Below are 18,704 nucleotides of genomic sequence, written 5' to 3'. Positions count from 1 at the left end.
AGAGTCTTTATTAAAACTAAGTGGGTGAGCACAACCCAAATAGTTCTACTTAGAAATTAATAGACAGATATACTTCTGTATCTTGGTAACAGATGTCTACAGTTAACAGTTGACGTGACATGAATTGTACTTTCAGTTACTTCAGTGATGGAGTCTCCATCTTTTAAAGATTATTCTACGTTGGCACCTTCACGCTAACCTGGCTTTGTTCCTCTAAATGTCCTTGGCTCTGTAATGTTTTACAATAAACTTCTAAGCCAATGCAGGCAGAATGTTGGCTTCTACAGAACCTGCCTCTGCCCACTTCAGGATATGTGTTATAATAAGCAGACGTACTTTTTTTTCTTTATTAATAATTTAACATATTTTTTCATGTTAACAAAACCTCAGATTTTTAATTCAACTTGTTTTGTAGAGTAAACTCCAATTTGTTTAAACATTTTTTATACCTAGGAAGTTGGCTTATCTTTAAAAGCATAAGAAAAAAAAGAAGAAAAAAGAAGAACTAGGTACAAATGACTAAAATTACGACACTGAAATTAAGTAGCCTAGCTTTTGGATAATTTTCTGCCTGTAAATTTTGGGGGGAGGAATGTTCCCCCTTCCAGTAACATGTATCATTAAATGATAGTTTTATGTAGTGTATTCCTTGAGATTTTTCCTTAGTCATGTTAGCAGTGAAAAAAATTAAATGCTAAATGACTACTTGTTTAATATTTCATTTTCACTGTTTTATTTCTCTATACCCACTTAATCTTAATTTTACCTTTTTTTATCAACATGACAATCACCTTATTTAATAGAACTCCCAAGTATTAAATTTATCTTTACGTCAACTTATTTTACACACAAGCCAGTAAAATGTAAAATCAGAAATATATACCACACTTAATTGTCATTTAAATCATGTATGAATTATGAGACTATTTTTCTGTCTTACTGAGTATGGATCAAATGATACTGGGCTTTGCAGTGAGGGTGTCCCGGCATCACAAATGTGCTGAGACCTGAGGGTTCAAAGGTCTGTGCAGTTGGAGAAAGCTGAAGTTGACCCAAACCAATTACTGAACCCTTCTTAGCAGAGAATCTAAAGAAACATGACAAACACAAGAGTGGTCTGCAGTCCTAGCTTGTGAACTAAAATTACCTAGGAAACTTTTAACATGTACTAATGCTGAGTCTTATCTCCAGGATTCTAAAAATTGCTCCTAAATTTATTAAGAAACGTACTACTTGGAATATACTTTGATGTATAGTAGATGTATTCACTTGGGAGAAGAATGCTAAGGAAATAATAAATCCTTTATTATTATGCATTGAAATTATAAAAAGACAACTCCTATTTAGTGCTATATTAAGTAATTTGATTTTTTAAAAGGAGATTTGATGATGGGAACAATCTGAGAACATTTATAAACTTGGTATCCATGGTTAATTTTATTTCTACAATGAGTTAGCTGGCTTATCTTTCTTGAAACTAGAAAGTGCCTACACTACTGTGAGTTTGTAACTACTAAGCATTTTTAATTAACTTCTGTAGGATGAGAAAGGATAAATTAATAAAGATGAAATACAAGTCCCTGAGTCCACTTGGAGTATCTATTATACTATTATAAAGATGTGCTGAAATGTACTGAAAATTTAAGTACATATAATTTTAAAAATCGTTTAACACTTGAAACTTGGTCAAAGATTGTTTAACATGGCCTTTCCATGTCATACTGGAGTACCGTTTAACAGTATTATTAAATTTTCTAGAGAACTATATCTGCATTTGACTTTGCAATTAACTATTTGATCAGAGACCAGACACTGTGAAACTGCATATGAACCTGGAGACTTCTGCCCAGAAGAGTATATATTCCTGAAGACTATGTATTAATGCTTATTAGGACATTAGCCAATTTTCAAGTCTCATAGTAGTCATATTCTAAGATTATTTTTTCAAAATGCCTGTAAATATTCATTTCCTAAAAATACTCTTTAATCTATCTTTATCAACATACTCGTTCCCTTATTAATCAGTTAAGTATATTTTTAACACATGCCCAGCATATAGACATTATTTATTAACATGTTAAAATGAAAAGGATAATTCTTAGAAATCAACATATAATATACAATAGACATTTGAAAGAATATGATCTATTTAATTCAGTTCTTTATTAGTGTATACTAAAAGCATATTAGGTGCATGGGTATCTTATTTTTCATGCATTTCAAGTTCATTTTCAGCATGAATTTATCATTTTTATATAATACAGTAGACTTTGCTGTCATAAGGATGAGGGAAGAATCTTGAAGTCCTACTTGATAACTGATTTCTCTTATGCATAGCTAAGAGAAACATTGCCAGGATCAAACAATAAACAATCATTCAATTAACACATCCATGGTTCTGCTTCAGGAGAACTAGAACAATGGCCCAGATCAAGCTGGAGCCAGAAGCAGGTGGCTCATCATGTGCCTCCTTCGGGAGTGGAGGGGAAAGCATTTTTTGAGGGTCAACTCTACTATATTGAAAGCAGTATACGAAATAAGTTTAAAAATATGCCCAGTGTCCTACTGGTTAAATCCATTGGCCCTTTTAAAACTTTTCTTGAAGTGTTTTATGAGATGCAAGTACTCTTCCTTTTAAAAACTCTACTCCTAGACCTCTCTTTACATTTTTCTATCTTTGTTCTCCACCTACCTCTTTGCATAGCAGTAAGCTCTATTTTGTGTCTCCATGTTCCCCTTCTGTTCTCTGTATTGGTGGGGACCATCATGACCATCATGGTCATCATCATAGCTACCCCTAAAGAGTCAATCATTGCTCTAGACCCTTCAAATATACTAAATAGATGTTTGACATGTCACTGCAAGATACACACATATGTTATACATATACATGTGAGTCTGCGTGTGTGCAAAACCCATCTTCTTAGATGAGATAACATGCTTGGAGAGATTAAACTACATGCTCCAGAGCATACTACGAAGTGGCTGAGCACTGGGACTCACAGTGGCTTCACAAAAGGGCCTGCTAGGGCCGTGCTTCTCAAATTTTAACATCCATACTAATAACTTTCCGATCTTGTTAAAATGCAGATCCTGCTTTACTAAATTTAGGAGGTTGCCTGAGATTCTGCATTCCCAGCAAGCTCCTCCTTGAAGCAACTACTGCTGGTCCACAGCCCACACTTTAAAGTAGCAAGGTGCAGGGTAAAGATAGATGAGAAGAATTGCCCCGTGATTCAAACTTGAAGTACTCGGGAGCACACTGTTGTTAATAGTTACTTGATCCTGGGGCACCTGGGTAGCTCAGTCGTTGAGCATCTGCCTTTGGCTCAGGTGATGATCCCAGGTTCCTGGGATTGAGCGCCGCATCGGGCTCCCTGCTCAGCGGGTCACCTGCTTCTCCCTCTCCCACTGCCCCTGCTTGCGTTCCCTCTCTTGCTGTCTCTCTCTCTCTCTGTCAAATAAATAAATAAAATCTTTAAAAAAATAGTCACTTGATCTTGGTTGGCACATTGTCAAAGATTTGAAAAGATCAAGAGTGTCTTGGAAGGTGTGCAATAAAGGGTAAATTCAGCATACCTAGGGAAACCCAAACCCTGCACCATTCTGAAGGTCTTCAGGACTGGCCCTTGACCAGCTCCTGGGGGGTAATCTGTGAGCCCTAGGAATATCCTGCCTGATAAGAGTTTCTGTACACCTGAGACTGTAGACCACACCAGATAGTTTATGCTAACAATGTTTATGCTAACAGTGTGATTTACTGGGAACATCTGTTTCTGTGTGCAGGGGCTTGACTCCATGTTCTGTCAATTCGACTTTTGTCCGAGACTTTTGTTGGGGAGCTGGAAACTGAGTAGCTATGGGCACTCTATGCATACATGATGAAGCCCCAATAAAGCCTTAGACCCCAAGGTGCAGGTGAGCCTCCTGGTTGTCAACGGTTCACACATGTCACATATCATTGCAAAGAGAATTAAGTGCCATCATAAGATTCCACTAAGAGGACACCTAGAAGTTCATGTCTGGTTTCTTCTAGACTCTGTTCAATGTGCCTTTTTGCTTCTGCTGATTTTAATCTGTATTCTTTCATTGTAATAAACTATAACTGAAAAAAACAGCATTTCTGAGCCATGTGGGTTTTTCTAGTGAATCATCAAAACTGAGGGCAGATTTAGGGACCCCCAACACAGAGTGCACATATTTGAAAAAGAAAAAAAAAATGGCTGAAACAGACACTGTTGATAACTTGCCCTCTATCTCTGGGGTCCACTGGGTATACCTGAAATTCACCTATATCTAGCTCATTGACAGCTTCCCGTTTCATGCCTCTGTCTTTCTGATCCTGGGCTTGTGACCTTCTACCAGCTTATTAGTGCTGCTGAGTCTCAGACAGGAGCAAAGAGGGTGTTAGGGAAAGGGACTTAACCAGGGGAAGATGAGAGTAAGCAGGGAAATGCTCCAGTCTCCTTCTCCATTTAACAATTTAGAGGTATGTTCTAGGGGCACCTGGGTGACTCAGTTGGTTAAGTGGCTGCCTTTGGCTCAGGTCATGATTCCAGGGTCCTGGGATCGAGCCCCACATCGGGCTCCCTACTCAGTGGGAAATCTGCTTCTCCCTCTCCCCCTGCTGCTCCCCACTGCTTGTACTCCCTTGCTTGCACTCTCTGTCTCTCAAATAAACAAATAAAATCTTAAAAAAAAAAAGAAGTATGTTCTAGATGGCCCCAGCAAGAGTAAACACATAGCAATGATCACTCATTCACATTGGCTTTTCTCCATTCTTTCACTTCATTCTTCTCACTTTCTCCACTTTCACTAATGCTTTCTGAAATTAATTTATGAATGAACTACCTGCCGTCAAGTCTTTGTCTCAGAGTTGGCTTTAGAAGGAACCCAAAACAGGGGCACCTGGGTGTCTCAGTCAGGGAAGCATCTGACACTTGATTTCGGCTCAGGTCATGATTTCAGGGTTGTGAGATCAAGCCCCATGTTGGGTTCTGCAGTGGGTGTGGAGCCTGCTTGAGATCCTTTCTCTCTGACCCGCTCCCCCCGGACTTGCACGCATGCCTCAAAAGAAGAAGAAACCCAAAACTAATTCAATAGTAATGGGAGCTTTGTAACTGGGGTGAGGAGAATCTCATTCCCATAAGAAAGGAATGAGGCCAATGGGAGAAGATTGCTTAATCTTCTGTTTAATACCTCTATGTGGTTGCAAAACTTTATGCCCTTTACTGACATTAAAGAATCATGTGCCCTTACCTCTTTTGATTGTTCTGTTTCTATCACTATTGCCTACATATACAATATGTAGGTTTATAACAAAATTGAGAGGAAGATACAGAGATTTCTCATATACTCCCTGTCCCACACATGCATAGTCTCCCCCATTATCATCACGTGCCAGAATGGTATTTTTTTTTTAACCAGGGTTGTATTTACATTGACATATGATCACCCAAAGTCCAAAGTTTAACTTACCTTAGAGTCACTTTGGTGTTGTACATTCTATGGGTTTGGACAAATGTATGATGACATGTATCCATCATTGTAATACCATACAGAATATTTTCATTTCCCTAAAAATTCTCTGTGCCCTGCCTATTCATCTATTCATCTACCTTCTCACTCCCCCCATCCAGGCAGCCACTGACTCTTTTATTGTCTCCATAGTTTTAATCTTTCCAGGATGTCATGTTGTTCAAAATATACAGTATGGAGCCTTTTCAGATTGGCTTCTTTCACCTCTTTCACTTCATTTATCAATTCACCTACTGATGGACATCTCAGTTGCTTCCAAGTTCTGACAATTATGCATAATGTTGCTATAAACACCCATGTGCAGAATTTTGCAGGGACATAAGTTTTCAACACTTTTAGGTAAATAGCAAAGAGTGAGATTGCTGGAATGTGTATAGGAAGCATATGTTTAGTTTTGTAATAAACTGCCAAACCATCTTTTACTTGGGCTGTGCCAATTTGCATTCCCACCAGCAATGAATGAGAGTTCCTATTGCTCTACGTCCTTGCCAGCATTTGGTGTCATCAGTGTTCTGGATTTGGGCCTAATAGGTGTGTACTGGTATCTTGTTTTAATTTGCATTTCCTTGGTGGTATATTATGTGGAGCATCTTCTCATATGCTTATTTGCCATCTGTATATTTTCTTTGGTGAGGAAACCGTTAAGGTTTTTGGCCCATTTTTAAATCAGGGTTTTTTTTTCTTATTGTGAGTTTTAAAAGTTCTCTTGTATTTCAGATAAGAGGCTTTTATTAAATGAGTCTTTTGCACATATTTCTTTCCTCAGACTGTGACATGTTTTTTCATTCTCTTGACATTGTCTTTCACAGAATAGAAGTTTTCAATTTTAATGAAGTGCAGCTCATCAATTCTTTCATGGATTGTGTCTTCGGTGTTGTATCTGTAATTTTTTAAGTTTAAAACAACCATCGAATAATTTTTATATTACTTCATATATAGTTTAAGAATATTACAACCTTATATTTCTGTTTTACTTTCTACAGTTGATAATTCTTGGTCCTCTTTTTGTCATATGTTTTTTCTTCTCTATATTATGAACCTCACAATACATTATTAGTTTTGCTATAAATGTCAGTTGCCTTTTAACATTATTTGAAAATAAGAAAAATCTTTTATATTTATTATTTCCAATAGTCCCCATTCCTTTGTAAAGATCTATCCTTTCATCTCCTGTTATTTTCCTCTTATATTATCATTTCTTCTAGTGTAAGTGTACTTGTGATGAAATCTGTCATCTTTGTTGAAAAAATGGCTTTATTTATCTTTATTTAAAATTTTTTCATTTGATTTTTTTATATTTTTATTTGAATAGATATCTAGGTTAACTTGTTTGTTTGCTAATTTTGCTTTGAATACCAAAATATTGTTCCATTGTTTAATGACATGAATGTTTATGGTGAGAAGTATTTATTATATTAGTTTTTTTTTCAATAACATGTCTCTTTTTTTCTCATTTTTAAATGTTTTCCCTTTATAACTAGGTTTCTCCAATTTGGTCATTATATTGTTTCTTCTTGGAGGCCACAGTGTTTTTGTTTTTTGTTTTTTTGCTTTCTGTTGGCTTACAGTTACCAAGTGTGACCAAATCTCAACCTCTACTACTACAAATACTGTTTGACCTCCCCCAATTTCTGGGATTACAGGTATTGTTAGACTACTTGATAGTGTTCTAAGGGCATTGATTTTTTGGTTCATTTTTTTAATGCTTTTTTTTCTTTGTATTACATATTGGTGGTGATTACTGCTAGTTGTTCAAATTCACTACTATTCTCTTCTATAGTGTTTAATCAGCTACAGTATTATCCAGTGTTTCTCTTTCCAGTTACTATGCATTTCCTCTCTACGTGTTCCAGTTGAATCTTTTTTATATCTTTCAGTCCCTTCCTCATATTTATGCTTTCTTTTTACATTTGAGCATTTTATAGTATATATAATAGCTGACAGATCTATTTCTTTTTTGCGATTCCAGTCATCTCTGTCATTTCTTGGTCTGTTTCTGTCAGTTGATTTTTCTTCTTATCATGGATCATTTTTTCCTGCTTCTCTGTATTTCTGGTAATTTTTTAATGTATATTGGTCATTTTGAATTTTGTGCTGTTGAATGAAGGATTCCGTTCTACTTCCCTAAAGAGAGATGGATTTTATTCTTATATGCAGTTAAGGTACTTGGGATCAGTTGAATGATTTTTGTGTCTTGCTTGTAAGCTTGGTTAATGGTGAGTTCAGAGCAGCTTTGACTCTGAAGCTAATTTGTTACACTTGTTAGGTATAATTCTTCTGAGAACTCGACTTGATCATCAGTATATCTGTCACATGTCTTTCCTTCTGGCTGGAGCAAAGGGGAAATCTTCCCAGGCCTATATGAGCTCCAGGAATTCCTTTGGCTTATTGCTTTTGACGATTCTTTTCCTCTCTCATGCAGGCACAGATTAGTACTCACCAAAGACTCCAGGGAAATCTCTCTGTAGATCTCCACAGTTCTCTCTCTAAATGTTCTTCCTTGTGTTAGTCTGTTTGGCTATATCCGAGTTCCTTGGCTTCCCTAGACTTTGATCTCTGACTCTTACCATTCAGCCAATCATGCTACTTCCTTTTGGATTTCACATGGCTGTACAGCAGGCTGCAAACCACTTTCAGAAAGTAAGCTGGCACCATCAAGGGCATATCTTCTTGTTTCCCACCTCTCATATATCACAGCCTTGTGCTGCCTGCTGTTTAATGCGTGAAAACAGTTGGCACGTATACTTTTTCCTGAATTTCTATACCTTTAAAAGACATCGGCGATAGCGGAAGTCTCAGCGACTTGCTTTGGCTACCTATATGCCATCTGGGTCATTTTTTATTCCTCAAATCTAGTAATTGAATCAAGGTCAGTCTTGGTGTCGATCATAATCTATATATAGATATAGATATAGATATGTGAGGAACACCGAGTGTGCTATCTTAAAAGCAGCGTGCTGTTTTTATTTATAGACTCAGGTGTCCGTTCTTTTCTTAAAAGTTTTCGATAGGTAATGTTTTCATTGTAAGTGCTTATTCCTATTCTTCAAAACACCAGTTCCTATTCTTCAAAACACCAGATGTTGGGTCTCCATTTTCATGTTTTAATATCTACCAACATCTTTCTAAGGATTGCTATGCTTTTGTCATTTTCTTTCTTTACTTTTTTGATGAAGATTAATGTTTATGGACAATTATGTTGTACATTGAGGATTGCGCACATTCCTTCCCTGCTCAAATCAGTTGATTTTGAGAAAGTGTGCTTCCAAGCTGAGAATTCATCTTGTCTAATGAATGATGTGTACATAGAGATTTGTTCTCCTCTCCCTCCTTTTGGCCTTTTTTATTCTGTTGTTTGTTGTGCTACAATCTTGTAGATAGATGGGATGCCACAAAAAATGTAAAGTCTGTGTAAACCTTGTAACAGCAGGAGAGCCTATTATCACTAAACATTTTCTTTTTAGCTCTAGCTTTACTGAGGTTTGACAGACAAAATTTATAGATATTTAAAGTGTACAAAATGATGACTGAATATACATATATATTGTGAAATGATTATCACAATCAAGCTACTTAACATACCCAGCATCTCACATAGTTACTTTTTTGTACGTGTGGTGAAAATACACAACTATTCTCTTATCAAATTTCAAATATAACAAAAAGTATAAAAGATAACAAGTGTTGGTGAGTATGTGGTGATAAGGGAACCCTTGTGTACTGGCAGTGGAAATGTAAATCGATATGGACCATTATGGAAAACAGTATGAAGTTTCTTCCAAAAATTAAAAATGGAGCTACCACATGATCCGATAATCCCACTTCTGAGTAGATATCTAAAGGAACTGAAATTAGCATATTGCAGAGATACCTGCACTCCCCATGTTCATTTCAGCATATTCACAATAACCAAGATATGGAAATAATCTAAGTGTTCAAGAAAGGATGTGGTATTTACAAATCATGAAATGTAATGTGGTATTTACATTCAGTGAAATATTATTCAGCTTTAAAACACAGGAAATTTTCCCATTTCCAACAACATGATTGAACCTGGAGGACATTATGCTAAGTGAAATAAGCCAAACACAAAAAGATAATGACTATATGATCCCACCTATATGTGAAGTCTAAAAAAGTGAAACTCATAAAAACAGAGAGTAGAGTGGTAGTTGCCAGGGGCTGGAGAGAGGGGGGTGAATGGGAGATGTCATTCAAAGGAAACAAAACTTCAGTTACACAAGATAAATAAATTCTGTATATCTAATGTGCAGTATGGTGACTATAATTAATATTACTATACTGCATAGTTGAAATTTCTTTGTTATTTTAATTTCATTTTGTGTGGTTTCTTCTAGCTATTCACCATGTTTTTGGATATAGTTTCCAGTGTTATGGTTTCTATGACTTTCCTATAATTCCTTAATATTTTTGCTTAAATTTCTTTTTTTTAAGTTTTCATTTAAATTCCAGTTAGTTAACATACTACATAATAATAGTTTCAGGTGTAGAATATAGTGATTCCACACTTCTACACAACACCCGATACTCATCACAACAGGTGCATTCCTTAATCCTCCTCACCTATTATACTCATCTCCCTATCAGCCTCCCCTCTGGTAACCATCAGTTTGTTCTCTATAGTTAAGAGTCTGTTTCTTGGTTTACCTCCCTCTCTCCTTTTTTCCTCTTTGCTCATTTGTTCTGTTTCTTAAATTTCACATATCAGTGAAATCATTCATATGGTATTTGTCTTTCTCTGACTGACTTATTTCACTTAGTATAATACCCTTTAGCTCCACCCATGTCCTTGCAAATGGCAAGATTTAATTTTTAATGGCTGAGTACTATTTCATTATACACACACACACACACACACACACACACACACATACACACACATAGTCCCTTCATCAGTCAATGGACAATTGGGCTGTTTCATAATTTGTTTATTGTACATAACATTGCTATAAACATTGGGGTGATTTATCCCTCTGAATTAGTATTTTTGTATTCTTTGGGTAAATACCTGGTAGTGCAATTGCTGGATCGTAGGGTGGTTCTATTTTTAAGTTTTTGAGGAAACTCCTTACTGTTTTGCGGAGTGGCTATGCCAGTTTCATTCCCACCAACAGTGCAAGAGGGTTCCCCTTCCTCTAAATCCACACCAACACCTGTTGTTTCTTGTGTCATTGATTTTAGCCATTCTGACAGGTATGTGGTGACATGTCATTGTAGTTTGGGTTTGTATTTCCCTGATGAAGAATGATGTTTGAGCATCTTTTCATGTGTCTGTCGGCCATCTGTAGGTCTTCTTTGGAAAAATGTCTGTTCATGTCTTCTGGATTTTTACTGGATTATTCATTTTTGGGGTGTTGAATTTCATAATTTTTTTAAAGAGTTTATTTATTTATTTGACAGAGAGAGACACAACGAGAGAGGGAACACAAGCAGGGGGAGTGGGAAAGGGAGAAGCAAGCTTCCCGCAGAGCAGGGAGCCTGATGGGGGGCTCGATCCCAGGATCCTGGGATCATGACCTAAGCCAAAGGTAGATGCTTAACGACTGAGCCACCCAGATGCCCTCATAAATTCTTTATAAGTTTCGAATACTAACCCTTTATCAGATATGTCATTTGCAAATATCTGCTCCATAAGTTGCTTTTTAGTTTTGTTGATCATTTCCTTCACTGTGCAGAGCTTTTTATTTTGATGAAACCCCAGTAGTTTATTTTTGCTTTTATTTCCTTTCCTCCAGAGTCATATGTAGAAAGAAATTGCTAGATCTTTTTAAAGAACCAGCTCCTGGTTTCATTGAACTGTTCTATTGCTTTTTCAGTTTCTATATCATTTATTTCTGTTCTAATCTTTATTATTTCCTTCCTTCTCCTGGCTTTAAGTTTCATTTGTTTTTCTTTTTATAGCTCCTTTAAGTGTAAGATTAGATTGTTTACTTGATATTTTTCTTGCTTCTTAAGAGAAACTTGTATTGCTGTATACTTCCCTCTTAGGACTACTTTTGCTACATCCAAAAGGTTTTGGACCATTGTGTTTTCATTTTCATTTGTTTCCATGTATTTTTTAATTTCTTCTTTGATTTCCTGGTTGACCCATTGTTTAGTAGCATGTTTTTAGCCTTCATGTATTTGTGGTCTTTCCAAATTTTTTCTTGTCGTTGACTTCTAGTTTCATAGCATTGTGGTTCAGAAAAGGTGCATGGTATGATTTCAATCTTTTTGTATTTGTCAGAGCCTGTTTTGTGACCTAAAATGTGATCTGTTCTGGAGAATGTTCCATGTGCATTTGAAAAGAACATGTATTCTGCTATTTTAGGGTGGAGTGTTCTGAATGTATCTGTATCTGGTCCAGTGTGTCATTCAAAACCACTGTTTCCTTGTTTGTTTGTTTGTTTTCTGTTTAGATGATCTGTCCATTGATGTAAGTGGGGTGTGAAAGTCCCCTACTATTATTAGGTTATTATCAATTAGTTCCCTTATGTTTCTTAATAATTGTTTATATATCTATATGCTCCCATGTTGGGTGCATAAATATTTATAATTGTGATATCTTCTTGTTGGATTGTCCCCTTTATGATTATATAATGCCCTTCTTTGTCTCTTTTTGCAGTCTTTGTTTTAAAGTCTAGTTTGTCCAATATAAATATTGCTATTCCAGCTTTCTTTCAACATCCGTTTGCATCATAGATGTTTCTCCATCCCTTCACTTTCAATCTGCAGGTATCCATCAGTCTAAAATGAGGGAGCATATAAATGGGTCTTGTTTTATTTTTTTTTATCCATTCTGGCATGCTATGTCTTTTGATTGGAGCATTTAGTCCATTTACAGTCAAAGGAATTATTGATAGATATGTATTCATTTTCATTTTATTACTTGTTTTGTCATTGTTTCTGGAGATTTTCTCTGATCCTTTCTTTTCTTTGTCACTTTTGGTGTCTCTTTCCAACTCAAAGAGTCCCCTTTAATATTTCTTGCAGTGCTGGTTTAGTGGTCATGAACTCCTTTAGTTTTTGTTTGTCTGGGAAACTCTTTATCTCTCCTTCTATTCTGAATGATACCCATGCTGGATAGAGTATTGTTGGCTGAAGATTTTTCCCAGTCAGTACTTTGAATGTATCATGCCACTCTCTTCTGGCTTGCCAAGTTTCTGTTGAGAAATCTCCATCTAGCCTTATGGTTTTTCCCTTGTAAGTCAAGGACTTCTTTTGTTAGAATAGATTTAGATATTACCTAAGGGATACTTCAGGGAAGAGTGGTATGGGTATTGCAGTTTATATCATCTTTTATCTAGGTTTCTGTTATGGAATACTATCTTCCTAATTTTCCTATACAGGGCAAATGCCTACCATTAGCATTCACTTTTCCAGAGATACTGTGACTCAGATTTAGTTTCCCAGGGCTATAGGATATTTGCACTATCAACTGTGGGTTAATGCTTTTCCTCTTCCTTTTACTTCTCTTTACCTCAGTGAGTTTCCTTCTTCTTAAAGCCCATTGCATATGAAATAAAAATGGTACATCAGCCTGGATTCTCCTTCAACTTCAATTTCCTTCCATTTTATGGTTACACAACACTGAGTTACTCTACAGTGGCTTTCCTTCGTTCACCATTATCAAACCATTCCATAAGATGTTATCATTTTAAGAAAAATATCTTTGAGTTGTACTTCCCAGAATAGTGACAATGATATTTGGCAAAATGTTCATTCTAAAGATACATGGATTATGAATGTGAAAGCATGGGATACCAGGGTGTCTCAGTTGATTAAACATCTGCTTTAGGCTCAGGCCATGATCCCAGGGTCCTGGGATTGATCCCTACATTAATCAGTGGGGAGTCTGCTTCTAGCTCTCCTTCTGCCTCCCCTACTCATGCTGTCTCCCTCTGTCAAATAAATAAGATCTTTTAAAAAAATGAATGTGAAAGCATTCAGATTCTCTTTGTTTTAGTTAAAATATCACAGTATTTGGCAGGTTTGCTCCACAGTTTGTGGTTTGGGGTTATAATTCTTTCTCTGAAGATGTTTATCTTCTCTATTTTTTGAATTTTGTTTTTGCCATCAGCAAGTTTTAATAGAGAAACAAGAGGTAAAATGTTTTTATTCAATGCCTTATAGTATCCATGTTTCTGAACACTTATTTTAAGATTAAATAATAATTTTATTTTTCTATTAATTTGAATATATGATGACCAAGTATAAGTCCTCTGAACAATAGTAAATTAATAAATCATTTGATGTTGTTTTGATTCCTATAATTCTATCTTCCAGCCCACCCCCACTTCCTACACTAACTACATGAATGTGAAATAAATGATTGACTAGAATTTTTAAAAATGATTGATAGGCAAATTGTACTATAAATTTAAAATTGACTATAATGTTTTAAAAAATAAAAATAAATAAAAAATAAAAATAAGTGGCTTAAAAATGTTTGTTAGGATAAATAGCTAAAGATTTTAAAAATTGACTTTTCAATTTGTTTAGAAAGAAAAGGGTTTAAGAAAGCATATATTTTGCTCAGCAATAGTCCCCCCTAATTTCGAGATTAATTTATGTCTCCTCCATAGATTTCTTATTTATGTGTATAGCATTAAAGTAAAACTTATTTTAGGGCTATCATGTAGAAACCCTTTACATTTGTGTGTTGGGGGAATATGATTATTTTTTTCTAGAAAATTAGTTAATGAGGAGGAAATAAAAAATGAAATAAGGAAATCTTAATAAATCATAATATAAATTAGTGTCATGAGTGATTCAAATCCAGAACTACAAAGAAGAGAGAGAGAACTGACTCATCCAGCTCAGGAATATTCAAATATTCAAAGAAGGAATTTGAAAAGGTCCTTGCAGAGTACATTTTACGTGGATTGATGAAGATATCTGGGGCTCTCATGAAAGTTATAAGCAAATGTACAAAACAATCAAGTTGAACAATGGAAGAAACAAAAAAATGAGCAGAGGTTGACAGAATAGATACTGAACAAGTATCTCATTCATATACTTTTTTTTTTAAATTATCTAAGCACATGATTAGTTTTTTCACAGACTGTAAACACCTCAAACAAGATTTCTCAAGTAGGGGAATTATCTATCTCTAAGTGTATTTAAGATGCACTTTGAGTATATTTAAAATGCAGATTCCCGGTTCATGTTCTCTATCTATTGAATCAGAGTCTCTGGGCCTGGAATTGAGTTGAATGTCCGCAATTTGCACAAAAAATCCAAGTGACTTCTGTCCACTAGAGTTTTAAAACTACTCACGTCTTTGTGTCTATATGAGATGAGGAATATCCACTAAACTGATTGTGGAAACCATTTCACAACATGTGTAAGTACAGTCATCGTACTATACACGTCAAACTTGTACAGTGCTGTATGTTATTATATATCAACAAAACAGAAAGAAGAAAATTCAAAGCACTCATCCAAAGAGTAGGGCACAATCCCTTTAGTAATCTTTATTCAATGTCCTGTGCAATCAAAGTGGTAATGTTAAGATCTAAGATGTTTCTGAAGTGAAGCTGGTTTTCTTAGAAATAAGAAGTGTAATTGAATCTACATACCAGGAGAATGAGGCCCCAAACTTTCCTTAAATTTCTAAGAAAGGCAATTTTCTTAATCTATACTCTTCTTAATAGTGCATCGGTTCTGGGCTTGTTAATTTTACAGTTAATAAATCTACCAGTGAATCTATAAATCCTTGTTAAGAAACGACTACAATTTAGCAACATAGAGGTGATGCAGAAGGAGAGGAGTTGTATAAGTCACAAAACGATCCAGGAGTTTACAAACAAGTTGAGAAAACACGAGAAAATTTGAAAGAGTAGTGATATTTGAATGATATTAATTTTAAATGTTGCTGCTCTTCAGAGGCTAAGGAGGAACAAAATTGTTTTGCAGTAAAGCCAGGTTTCAGTAAGTTACTGGGCTAAGATTTGGATTCAAAAGCTGAATAATTTGATTTACCCATTACAGAAAACTCCAAAATAGTCATTTTTAGGGAAAAAATCAAATATAAAATAGCATTTGTCTCATAATAATCTAGTACTTGTCATTTAGCTTCTTCTAGTGTAACATGGGATTTCATAGAATATTATACTTCAATAGCACTCATCAAAATTTCCTTTTCAGTAAATCCAATTTCCTCATTCTTATAAAAGTTGCCCACAATGCCAAGAAAACAAGAAACTGGCTTCTAGATTTCGCTTGGTCTTGTTCGCATTTATTTTTAAAATTTGACCTTCCTTCAGAGTATAAGTTTTGCTGTCATATTATGACAACATATGGAGTATCTTTAATTTGAATTTACTTACATTCTTTTCTATTAAAATCTCACAATATTGCTAATTTGTAACATCAATTTAAATCTGAGAGCCCGAATATGGATTTACACTGAAATTTTAGCATAATCTAAAATGCAGTTAAAGTCAGAAAAAGTTGATACATGTGCTTATTTCTCCTTTATTTTAGACTACGGGCTTATATAGTTTTAAATTAAGGCTTAGGCGTCCCCTTGATTCAGATTTACCTCTTCCTATTGGTCAGTTTGATGTATTAAGAATAGAAAAGTAGATAAAACTAATGATAAATATTAAGATAAAGAGACATATTGTTGACAAATGGGGCCAACTTCCAAACTCATGCTCTTGGGACAGTTTCTTCACCTAAAAATTATTTATTGTAGTTGATTGATTGTTTATAATTTTCCTTTCAATTATGTCTCCATTTAGCAATTGCATAGAATTGAAGAGCAAATGCATTACAATTGAAATTATTTCTAATAACTACTTACTACAAGGCAAACCCATGGCATTAAGTCCATCATATATGTATGTAGTTACTCTAAGGTGTATTCGGGTAAGTAACTCATGCATGAATCCAAGGAAGGCAGTAGAGAGTGGTGTTTCTCTAATTTTCTTTTCTAGTAAATGCTAAAAGAAAACATTCTTATTACTGTGTATATGCCAGACCTAAGTGTTTGGGCATGTGTTCAACATAGCCATGCTGTAAGTCCCTCTATCTAAGTCAAATAATAATAGCTTACTTATTAATTCAAAATTATGTGTTTCATAGCATACACTATTACGGAGAAGTTCCAGTTTCTTATTTTAGACTGTAAGTAGATAGAAAAAATACTGGGGAATTCTACGTTTGTATCTCCGCCATGGAAATATTTAGCAAATTTTTGAGGAGCCGTAGTGTTTGTTCCCATACAATGAGCAATTACTAGGAAACTTATCTTCTTGACACTGGAGAATCCCCACATGGTTCTCAGGACTCTAAAGCAATCCCATGACCGTGAACTCTCACCAACAATTTATAAAACAGTAACATCAGTGAAGACACTGAACTTCTGAGGTGGGAAAAAAATGTTAATTTTGGCATGGGGTGTTTTAGCACAAGGACAAGTCTTACTCGTTTCTTAATCTGTAGTTTGTATACACTCGTGTGACAATTCTGAACGTCTACACCCAGGAAACTGGCAAAAGATATGGTCAGGAAATTACATGTGGAGGAATAATTCAGTATGTACATTTTTAAACGACATTTTCTAGAGTCTGTCTTCAAAAGTTTAACATTGAAGTAGAATGAGATTGATCTTTTATTATTAAACAATCTTTACAAATAACAAAGGGAATTATGGAGTCTTAGCTGTAATGATTAAGAGAAACATGAATGCTGATTATTCACTGATTTTCCAGTGAATGAGTTATGCTGTTGTGTAGAACTTTGGCATGACACAGCTTTCCCTAAACTGTCTAAGAAGGAAATTGTTAGAATTTACACAGACCAGCCTATAAAGGTACTGCATAATTTTATACCTTTATAATTTTAAGTTAGGATAGAAAACAAAATTGAATTAAACTGTGGTAATAGTAGAAAATACACAGTAGTGTATTTTAAGTACACTTTGGAGTTTTACAAATTTAAAATTATCTTAGGTGCATGTTAGATTTTTAAACTACCTGATCTTTCTTTATCTTTGAATAAAATTATCTTGTTGCCATAATATACCATGGAGTTTACCAAGGTGAGCTCAAAGTGTTCCAGGGTTTGCTTTCATGCGTCTGACAGACGTTCCTGTAAAACTAGTTTCTCAGTCACATGGCCAAGAGGTGTGTAGTGCTTTGTCTTAGTTCTATTTGAGCTACTGGAACGTTGCTTATCTTTGTGAGGTTTTTCTTTGAGAATCTTGAAAGAAATTTTGTGTCTCTCAAATTGCTTGTAAATCAGACAGTCTCACATTTAGTGAGGATCCAAAGACAGTGTGTATGGAGGTTGATTTTCCAGCTCTGAAGTCAGGCTGTCAGGGTTCAACTTTTGATCCCATTTTCTTCTGATGTTTTGTTTACTTATACTCTCCTTGCCTTTCTTTTGTTATCTGCAAAATAAGTATGATACTAATGGTAACTATAATTTATCAAGTGAAGGGTAATTTAACTAATCAATTTACTTATAGCAGAAGCTGGTGCAAAACAAGTACACAATAAGCATCATTAATATTACATTATTTTATTTTGCATGATGGTGCAGCAAATAGTTATTAAATGCTTAATCTTAAATAAGTAACAGTAATAGAAACAGAAATTAAGAAAATATACTTATTGGAGTAGCCTATTAGGAATATAAAGTTTCAATCTAATTGTTTGTTAAGTGAATTTGAAGCACATGAATGCATACATATTTTAAAATGCATTATTACAGGGGCACCTGGGTGGGTCAGTCAGTTAAGCAACTGAGCCTGCTTCGGCTCAGGGCATGATCCCAGGGTCCTGGGATCGAGCCCTGCATCGGGCACCATGCTCAGCGGGAAGCCTGCTTCTCCCTCTCCATCTGCCCTTTCCCCCGCTCGTGCTCTCTCTTTCTTTCTCTGTCAGTAAATAAATAAATAATATTTTTTAAAAATTAAAAAATAAAAATAAATAAAATACATTATTACATAGTTGAGGAGAAAATGCTACCTCTTTCAACAATACCTAGCATATTAGTAAAAACTAGTGATTGAATAAATCTTAAAAATGAACACAGATTATAGTTTAATTACCAAAAAGAAAAAAGACAAATATAGAAAACAACAAAAAAATTACATAGCATCAAGAAAACGCCAAGGCTGCTCACTTACTCTTTTAACTATTCTTCAAACTTAC

Source organism: Eumetopias jubatus, unplaced genomic scaffold, assembly GCF_037043125.1.
Source record: "Eumetopias jubatus isolate StellerSeaLion01/CBP00866 unplaced genomic scaffold, mEumJub1_p1.0 scaffold_1, whole genome shotgun sequence".
In the NCBI taxonomy this organism is placed as follows: Eukaryota; Metazoa; Chordata; class Mammalia; order Carnivora; family Otariidae; genus Eumetopias; species Eumetopias jubatus.
Note: the sequence above shows the minus strand (reverse complement) of the source record.